The sequence below is a fragment of the Schistocerca cancellata genome, chromosome 1, assembly GCF_023864275.1.
Source record: "Schistocerca cancellata isolate TAMUIC-IGC-003103 chromosome 1, iqSchCanc2.1, whole genome shotgun sequence".
In the NCBI taxonomy this organism is placed as follows: domain Eukaryota; kingdom Metazoa; phylum Arthropoda; class Insecta; order Orthoptera; family Acrididae; genus Schistocerca; species Schistocerca cancellata.
Window position 1 is genome coordinate 1,181,400,851 of NC_064626.1, and position 10,700 is coordinate 1,181,411,550.

The 10,700-nt window shown below is 42.3% G+C and overlaps 1 non-coding gene across 1 annotated transcript; it reads left to right on the forward strand.

Moving 5' to 3' along the window:
- Positions 1-746: 746 nt before the first annotated feature.
- On the forward strand, positions 747-821 carry Trnat-ugu (transfer RNA threonine (anticodon UGU)). Its single transcript has one exon. It is a non-coding gene; the product is annotated as a tRNA-Thr (tRNA).
- The last annotated feature ends 9,879 nt before the right edge of the window (positions 822-10,700 follow it).

The window sequence follows — 10,700 nt, forward strand, 5'->3', positions numbered from 1 at the left end:
CTTTAAGCTTTCTTCAGTTGTATAAACTACTGCATGTGCGACTTGCTCGATGGATAACATCTCTGCAAGAATAAAATATCCAAAATAATATATTACAAGAAAAGATAATATTATTGCATGTACCCTATCAAGGCTACCAGAAGGACTAAATCAGGAAACAGTTTTGGATGATCGTAATGAGGAATTCACTGTCTTGTTAATGCAAATTCAGATAAACCAGAATTACCATTTACTGTTATTCAAAAGTGTGTCTGCATTGCAAGAGCAAGACCAAAAGTGACTATTGCGATTCAAAAACTTCAACAGCAACCGGATTACAGACTGCATCAGTTTAACAAGCTAGTGAGTAATGTTTTATTTCACAGAAGGAATGTGCATTGTATGAATTGGTGCGCATGTATTCCAGAAGCTTACAAAAAAGGCATTCGATATGCCGAAAGGCAAAACCAAACGATAGAGGTAGCAAAGTATATATGGAGATAGTATCTATTCTTTCGGACATGTCCGAAAGAACAGATACCATCTCCATATATAGTTAAGGCTAACCGGCCATTGACCTTCTACTTCTGTGCTGGATGCACACGCATTGCCCGAACTCTTACGGGACTCGGTCAGATTGTCTGCCGCGAGTAATGAGTGTAGTGGGCAGGGGCACTACGAATGCTGTCTGTGGACATTAAGTTGGGAATGTGGGTCTCACAGGGAGCTTGCAAGGGATAAATCCCAGCAGTTGCGCTATCCTCTGTGCCCTCGGTGGCTCAGATGGTTAGAGCGTCTGCAATGTAAGCAGGAGATCCCGGGTTCGAGTCCCGGTCGGGGCACACTTTTTCAACTGTCCCCGTTGATGTATATCAACGCCTGTCGACAGCGTAGGGTCTCGATTTAATTATCATTTCGAGGTAGCAAGGGTTTGCTGCATTCGATCGTTCCAAGCAAGCCACTCACAATTGCAGATCTAGAGGTGGCTACAAGCACATTGCTGCTTTTTTCGACATATTTACGACATATGTGAAGATCTTTCCACTGAAAACAGCAATGTGTCCACCTATACTGAAAAGACAAATTCGACGACTTTTTTCTGTGCTTCAGAAAACCTTGCGCAGTTTTATCTGATAACGCAACTAATTTCACATGCTTTTCTTGGTGAAATGCAATAAATCAAGCAGATATCCGACAGATATTAACTTCCCGGTACCATCCCGAGGGAAATTCAGTTGTACAGTTATTCAGAGAACTCAACGGAATCATATGAACCTACTGTCATGCAAAACATATGGCACAGATTGATTAAATGATAATTAAATGGACACCCTAGCTGCAAGCAGGCGATGATGTACTTCATTGGGGACATGTTGAAAATGTGTGCCCCGGCCGGGACTCGAACCCAGGATCTCCTGCTTACATGGCAGACGCTCTATCTATTTTCAACATGTCCCCAATGAAGTACATCATCGCCTGTTTGCAGCTAGGATGTCCATTTAATTATCATTTCATTTCTAGCAAAGCTGCATGGTCATCCACGGTAACTGTTCTTTCGGGAACAGATACTACCGTCTTATACAGATTGATTATCTTGAGATCATAAATAATCTTCCACATATGATGACACATTACACACCCTCTGAACTGATGTATAAAAGGGGGGATACGATCTAACTGTAAAAGTTCCAATAGAAACCAATGAGTGGGAATAGAACGTTAGAATGGCCCTGGTTAACTTAGCCAAAACGAAAATACTCGTGCATGAATGTAAGATACTGAGAATGGTTAGTATACGTGTGCTACTGAGAAGGCACCCCAGATCGTCACTGCTAAGCGAGTGGAATAAAAAGTGGCAACTTTTATATGTATGACCTTTAACAAAACTCAGGATAGAACATCCGAGTGCATATTTATTGGGATACCCCGGAACCAGTCATATTAAAGGTTTGCATCCTGATCAAGACCTAAAGGAATTCTACGCCTGATAAGTGGAACGTCCAAATAGGGCTTAATTGTGTGTATACATTATTTATGTAAATGCTTCTTAGTTGTAAGTCATGAATTTTTTTCCAGAGAACTTCAAGAGATAATTTTTATTAATTTGTGTATTAATATTTTCTTCACAGATGACGTGATATATTTAATTATACTTGTGTACATAGCTTTCTGAGTTTAGAAGATGACAGTGAAGATTAGTAGTAGTAAGAGTTAATACATAGGTATAAGTACGTGATTTGTTTGAGGATGAATATTTCAGTTTTTATTGTTGGAAAGAAGAACAATTTTCCCAGAGACATTAAAGCTCATTCATCGAACCTAAAAAAGTTATTAATCAGGTTTATTCGTATGAAAAGATTCTGTGCCATTGCAATAGTTATTTCTGGATTGCTATTATAATGAGTCAAAGTTTTTGGCTGTAAAGTTACGAGTGACTGGTACGGATGGTGTATGGTTGTGGAATCGTGGCATGTATCTTGGGCTGACCACATAATTTTCCATGAGACATCAGCTCAAACCATAATGAAAGAACAACTACAAATTTATCATAATTGTACACTGAAGCGCCAAAGAAACTGGTCTAGGCATGCGTATTCAAATACGGAGATACGTAAACAGGCAGAATACGGCGCTGTGGTCGGTATCTCCTATATAAGACAAGTGTCTGGCGCAGTTGTTAGATCTGTTACTCCTGATCAGGATATAGCCCGCAGCTCGTGGTCGTGCGGTAGCGTTCTCGCTTCCTACGCCCGGGTTCCCGGGTTCGATTCCCGGCGGGGTCAGGGATTTTCTCTGCCTCGTGCTGGCTGGGTGTTGTCTGATGTCCTTAGGTTAGTTAGGTTTAAGTAGTTCTAAGTTCTAGGGGACTGATGACCATAGATGTTAAGTCCCATAGTGCTCAGAGCCATTTGAACCATTTGATCAGGATATAAGTGAGTTTGGACCTGGTGTTATAGTCGGCGCACGAGCGATGGGGCACAGCATCTCAGAGGTAGTGATGAAGTGGGGATTTTTCCGTACGACCACTTCACGAGTGTACCGTTAATAACAGGAACCCAGTGAAACATCGAATCTCCGACATCGCTGCGGCCGGAAAAAGATACTACAAGAACGGGTCCAATGACGACTGAAGAGAATCGTTCAACGTGACAGAAGTGCAACCCTTCCGCAAATTGCTGCAGATTTCAGTGCAGGGCCATCAACAAATTTCAGCGCGCGAACCATTCAAAGAGACATCACCGATATGGGCTTTTGGAGCCCAAGACCCATTCGTGTACTCTAGTTGGCTGGACGACGCAAAGCTTTATGCCTCTCCTGGGCCCGTCAACACCGACATTGGACTGTTGCTGACTGAAAACATGTTGCCTGGTCGGACGAGTCTCGTTTCAAGTTGTCTCGAGTGGATAGACGTTTACGGGTACGGAGACAACCTGATGAATCCATGGGCCCTGCATGTCAGTAAGGGACTGTTCAAGCTGGTGGAGGCTCTGTAATGGTATAGGGCGTGTGCAGCTGGAGTGAAATGGGACCCCTGACACATCTAGACACGACTCTTGACAGGTGATACGTACGTAAGCATCCTGTCTCATCATCTGTATCCATTCATGTCCATTGTGCATTCCGACGGACTTGGGCAAATCCAGCAGGGGAACGCGACACCCCACACGTTCAGAATTGCTACAGAGTGGTCCTAGGTACACTCTTCTGAGTTTAAACACTTCCTCTGGCCACCAAACTCCCCAGACATGAAAGTTATTGAGCATATCTGGGATGCCTTGCAACGTGCTGTCCAGAAGAGATCTCGACGCCGTCGTATTCTTACGGATTTATGGACAGCCTGCAGGATTCATGGTGTCAGTTCCCTCCAGCACTACTTCAGACGTTAGTAGAGACCATGCGACGTGGAGTTACGACACTTCTGCATGCTCGCTGGGGCCCTACACGATATTGGGCACGTGTACCAGTTTCTTTGGCTTTTCAGTGTAGTTCCGCAGCTGAACTGTTCCGATTCGAGAATGGTAATTAACTGATCAGTTATACAGTAATATACTTATTGTTCCATACAAACACGGGAGAACTGCCGGATATCAGTAACTTCCTGCCACGATATTTCGGCGCAGAGTCTTCTGGCCATCTTCAGGTGAATGCCACTGTAGTAGTACTGGCGAGTACGCGCTGAGCTCCGCTATTTAAAGCCTTCTGAGGTGACATTGCGCATGCGCTGCTCAGCGTGCGCGTTCATAACGGCTCCGTGCGCTGCGCCTCACGCCCTCCACTGCGAAAGCCTGGCGTATCGGTGTCAGGTCGATTTCCATCTTTGTGCAGATAACTACGTCGACTACGAAGTTTCTCTATAACAGGATTCCAAGCAGAGTTCAGCTGATAACCGCTATCTCGATTGATGAGAGTCTCGTTATCAGACAATCTTATTTCCACAGATTCATTGATAATCGAGCTCCAAAAGTTTGATGTATGGGCCAAAATTTTTGTGTCGTTGTAATTCATGGAATGGTCTGTGGAAATACAATGTTCGGCGATTGCGGACTTGGTGGGTTGGAGAAGGCGAGTATGCCGTTGGTGTTCCACAATGCGTTCCTGCACAGTTCGTGTTGTTTGCCCTATATATGATTTGCCGCATTCACACGGAATTTTGTAAACACCTGGTTTACGCAGGCCCAGGTCGTCTTTAAACGGATCCCACCAGTGATGAAATTTTGGAAGGAGGGCGAAAGATGACTCTCACTTGATACTTTCTCAATATTCTGCCTCTCTGTGAAGAAATATTCCCAATAAATGGTAGATAAACAGTCGACCTGAAGGCCTCTTCCTCTTCCTTGTTCCGTCATTTGTAGGTCTTCATCACTCTGTTCACTTTCCTAGGTGAAAAGCCATTCTTCAAAAATACTTTTTGCAGGTGTTCCAGTTCCGCTTGAAGACTGTCGGCGTCAGAGATAGTATGGGCACGGTGGACCAAGGTTTTGAGAACGCCCATTGTTTGTGCTGGATGGTGGCAACTAGTAGCTTGTAGATACAGGTCTGTATGAGTGGGCTTTCTGTACACCGAGTGACCAAGTGTGCCATCACTCTTCAGTCGCACCAAGACGTCTAAAAATGGCGGACAACCATCTCTCTCTATCTCCATGGTAAATTTTATGTTTTCATGTACGGAGTTCATGTGACGTAAAAATTCTTGGAGACGGTCCAGACCATGAGGCCACACTATAAAAGTGTCGTCAACGTACCGCCAAAATACTGTCGGTTTAAAAGTGGCAGAGTCAGCGCGTACTCGCCAGTACTACTACAGTGGCAGTCACCTGAAGATGGCCAGAAGACTCTGCGCTGAAATATCGTGGCAGGAAGTTACTGATATCCGGTAGTTATCCCGTGTTTTTATGGAACAATCAGTACGCCGGGAAAGCTTTAAACATCACAATATACTTATTGTGTGACATGGGATACAAGTTTGAACCATAAGCCAAAAAGAAAATGTCAATGAACAAACTACACTGGACTTCAAATGAAGGTGTTGTGAAGTATATAATAACTGAAGGACTCTTCAAGTCAATGTTAATTGTACTAATTGAGTGTCAAAGGACCTACCACACAGACTGTGGCAGTCTCCAGTTCCGTGCGTATGTTTTACAGTTACAATGAGTGAATTGTTGTGTTACGGACATGAATAAAACGTACTATGGAATTTTGCTCAGTGAGCGACTTCTGGATCTGATGTTTCAGAATGGGAAACAGCTGAATCATGCATGTGGATGAACGAAACTATTTCTCAGTATTAATTCCTGTAATCTTTATTTTCACATATCCCTCCTCTCTTCTGTACCCATGTATTCTAAGAGTGGTTAGCCCTGTTCCTGAGTCACTCACACCGCTCCACTACCAAGATGGGCTTAATTTCTCTGGCCTCCTAGAACATCTCGAACTTCTATAACGTCCTCTACCCATTCCATCGGCCGGCCGCGGTGGCCGTGCGGTTCTAGGCGCTCCAGTCCGGAGCCGCGCTGCTGCTACGGTCGCAGGTTCGAATCCTGCCTCGGACATGGATGTGTGTGATGTCCTTAGGTTAGTTAGGTTTAAGTAGTTCTAAGTTCTAGGGTAATAATCAACGAAAGGACAACGTTCTACGAGTCGGGGCGTGGAATGTCAGAAGCTTGAACGTGGTAGGGAAACTAGAAAATCTGAAAAGGGAAATGCAAAGGCTAAATCTAGATATAGTAGGTGTCAGTGAAGTGAAGTGGAAGGAAGACAAGGATTTCTGGTCAGATGAGCATCGGGTAATATCAACAGCAGCAGAAAATGGTATAACAGGTGTAGGATTCGTTATGAACAGGAAGGTAGGGCAGAGGGTGTGTTACTGTGAACAGTTCAGTGACCGGGTTGTTCTAATCAGAATCGACAGCAGACCAACACCGACAACGATAGTTCAGGTATACATGCCGACGTCACAAGCTGAAGATGAACAGATAGAGAAAGTGTATGAGGATATTGAAAGGGTAATGCAGTATGTAAAGGGGGACGAAAATCTAATAGTCATGGGCGACTGGAATGCAGTTGTAGGGGAAGGAGTAGAAGAAAAGGTTACAGGAGAATATGGGCTTGGGACAAGGAATGAAAGAGGAGAAAGACTAATTGAGTTCTGCAACAAGTTTCAGCTAGTAATAGCGAATACCCTGTTCAAGAATCACAAGAGCAGGATGTATACTTGGAAAAGGCCGGGAGATACGGGAAGATTTCAATTAGATCACAATTAGATCACAATATAGTAGTGATGAAGAGTAGGCTGAAGTTCAAGACATTAGTCAGGAAGAATCAATACGCAAAGAAGTGGGATACGGAAGTACTAAGGAATGGCGAGATACGTTTGAAGTTCTCTAACGCTATAGATACAGCAATAAGGAATAGCGCAGTAGGCAGTACAGTTGAAGAGGAATGGACATCTCTAAAAAGGGCCATCACAGAAGTTGGGAAGGAAAACATAGGTACAAAGAAGGTAGCTGCGAAGAAACCATGGGTAACAGAAGAAATACTTCAGTTGATTGATGAAAGGAGGAAGTACAAACATGTTCCGGGAAAATCAGGAATACAGAAATACAAGTCGCTGAGGAATGAAATAAATAGGAAGTGCAGGGAAGCTAAGACGAAATGGCTGCAGGAAAAATGTGAAGACATCGAAAAAGATATGATTGTCGGAAGGACAGACTCAGCATACAGGAAAGTCAAAACAACCTTTGGTGACATTAAAAGCAACGGTGGTAACATTAAGAGTGCAACGGGAATTCCACTGTTAAATGCAGAGGAGAGAGCAGATAGGTGGAAAGAATACATCGAAAGCCTCTATGAGGGTGAAGATTTGTCTGATGTGATAGAAGAAGAAACAGGAGTCGATTTAGAAGAGATAGGGGATCCAGTATTAGAATCGGAATTTAAAAGAGCTTTGGAGGACTTAGGGTCAAATAAGGCAGAAGGGATAGATAACATTCCATCAGAATTTCTAAAATAATTGGGGGAAGTGGCAACAAAACGACTATTCACGTTGGTGTGTAGAATATATGAGTCTGGCGATATACCATCTGACTTTCGGAAAAGCATCATCCACACAATTCCAAAGACGGCAAGAGCTGACAAGTGCGAGAATTGTCGCACAATCAGCTTAACAGCTCATGCATCGAAGCTGCTTACAAGAATAATATACAGAAGAATGGAAAAGAAAATTGAGAATGCGCTAGGTGACAATCAGTTTGGCTTTAGGAAAAGTAAAGGGACGAGAGAGGCAATTCTGACGTTACGGCTAATTATGGAAGCAAGGCTAAAGAAAAATCAAGACACTTTCATAGGATTTGTCGACCTGGAAAAAGCGTTCGACAATATAAAATGGTGCAAGCTGTTCGAGATTCTGAAAAAAGTAGGGGTAAGCTATAGGGAGAGACGGGTCATATACAATATGTACAACAACCAAGAGGGAATAATAAGAGTGGACGATCAAGAACGAAGTGCTCGTATTAAGAAGGGTGTAAGACAAGGCTGTAGCCTTTCGCCCCTACTCTTCAATCTGTACATCGAGGAAGCAATGATGGAAATAAAAGAAGGGTTCATGAGTGGCATTAAAATACAAGGTGAAAGGATATCAATGACACGATTCGCTGATGACATTGCTATCCTGAGTGAAAGTGAAGAAGAATTAAATGATCTGCTGAACGGAATGAACAGTCTAATGAGTACACAGTATGGTTTGAGAGTAAATCGGAGTAAGACGAAGGTAATGAGAAGTAGTAGAAAAGAGTACAGCGAGAAACTTAACATCAGGATTGATGGTCACGAAGTCAATGAAGTTAAGGAATTCTGCTACCTAGGCAGTAAAATAACAAATGACGGACGGAGCAAGGAGGACATCAAAAGCAGACTCGCTATGGCAAAAAAGGCATTTCTGGCCAAGAGAAGTCTACTAATATCAAATACCGGCCTTAATTTGAGGAAGAAATTTCTGAGGATGTACGTCTGGAGTACAGCATTGTATGGTAGTGAAACATGGACTGTGGGAAAACCGGAACAGAAGAGAATCGAAGCATTTGAGATGTGGTGCTATAGACGAATGTTGAAAATTAGGTGGACTGACAAGGTAAGGAATGAGGAGGTTCTACGCAGAATCGGAGAGGAAAGGAATATGTGGAAAACACTGATAAGGAGAAGGGACAGGATGATAGGACATCTGCTAAGACATGAGGGAATGACTTCCATGGTACTAGAGGGAGCTGTAGAGGGCAAAAACTGTAGAGGAAGACAGAGATTGGAATACGTCAAGCAAATAATTGAGGACGTAGGTTGCAAGTGCTACTCTGAGATAGAAGAGGTTAGCACAAGAAAGGAATTCGTGGCGGGCCGCATCAAACCAGTCAGTAGACTGATGACAAAAAAAAAAGTTCTAGGGGACTGATGACCACAGCAGTTGAGTCCCATAGTGCTCAGAGCCATTTGAACCCATTCCATCCCACCTGATGCTCCACTGACATCATTCTACCGCATCTCTCAAGAAATTGCTCATAACGAAGATTTATAATTCACAAACACAAATTATTCAAATATATTAACTCATCTGATGTTCGTATAACGATAAATTTACTTACCTTTGCAACTCAAATTTAACGGCCTAAATAAGTTCCAAAGTTGTTGTCTCAAAACATTCAATCTTTAAACCATAGTAACCCAGAGACGGAAAAGAGGAAGATTCGTTTTTGTCTTTTCAAGGGTTTCTGTGGTTTCCCTTTGATAGACATTGCCCAAATGTGAAGATCGTTTAAATAAATGTGGCGTGCCATCCTAGTCGTTTAATTTGAAACCACCCCGTACAAAAATTTACGAATTACTGTGCTGGTAAACCCCTAACGTTATTTGTTTTTCAAACAGCTGAGCAAAACTGAACGTACTCAGACATTTCTCTCTTTACTTATTCTGATCATTACTAAACTGACACACAATATTTTTAGCGCAACGCAATCTGACTTTCAATAACCCCTACAAAAGAATGGCCCTGACTAACCTATTCCTTTCATGAATCACTTACCTCACAAAAATTTTTGTTACTCGAACTACTGCAATACAGCGAGCGCCAATACTGCTAGCTAAATAAAAGATTCTAACTACTGAAGGCACTAACTACTGAAAGGCATAGTTAGTAAATTAAAGATTCTGATAGAGGACAAACAATGTATTTACCTTAATAATATTCAAAAGTCATCATATATATATATATATATATATATATATATATATATATATATATATATATATATATATCAGTTCATGATATACAGTATTACAACTTTACTCTTTCTGATGGACACGTCCAGATCGTCCGCTCTCAAAATTCTGCCATCTCTCTCCCCACATCCCACATCCATCACTGCTGGTGGCTCACCTCCAACTGGGCAACGCTACGCGCTGTTCACATCCAACCGCCCTACACTACAATAGCGAATATTCCAACAATGCCAACCAGCCACAGACTGCACACAGCATAGCCAGTGATTTTTGTACAGAGCGTTACGTGACGTTACCAACATAAAAACCTAAACAGCGTACTTAAAAATTGTCAAACGAACGACTAATAAAAGTCAGTCTTGCGAAAGGAAAGATGACGAGCTAACATTAGCTATTCTTAGCGCATATCACAGTAAATGTATGCTCCAGATTACTCCGCAGCAATGAACTACCAAGTTGTCGCAAGAAATAAGTGCCTGTCCAAGTAGAATTCCCTAGCTGGTAGCGAAACGAATTTGTTACAAAATTTTACTTTCACAATGGGCAATATAATGGATCAAATATAACGATGCGATGTGCAGCATTAATTTGTCGTAAGTTAAAGTGTATTGACAGGAAGTAGTATTAACACAGGTCGGAGATCTGAGAGACTATTTAAATGTGTTTTACGGCGTCTTCCGCGCAACGATACTCCAACTGCGAGTATAACCTCTTAACAAGAGATGCATTATTCGGGGTTGTTCGGCTGTCTGTGATTCATTGCATGTAACTAGAAGAAGTACTTACGATTTTCCTTTTGTCTTGGGTTAGACTATGGTATTCTATAGGCGTAAAAGTATTCAGTTAGCTAGCAAACGGTTTTCTGCGAATAAATTCAAGAGATTTAACAAGGTAAAATACTTCGCTTCGACAAAACCTACAGAGATAATTACCGCTAAAAGTAGACGGCATTC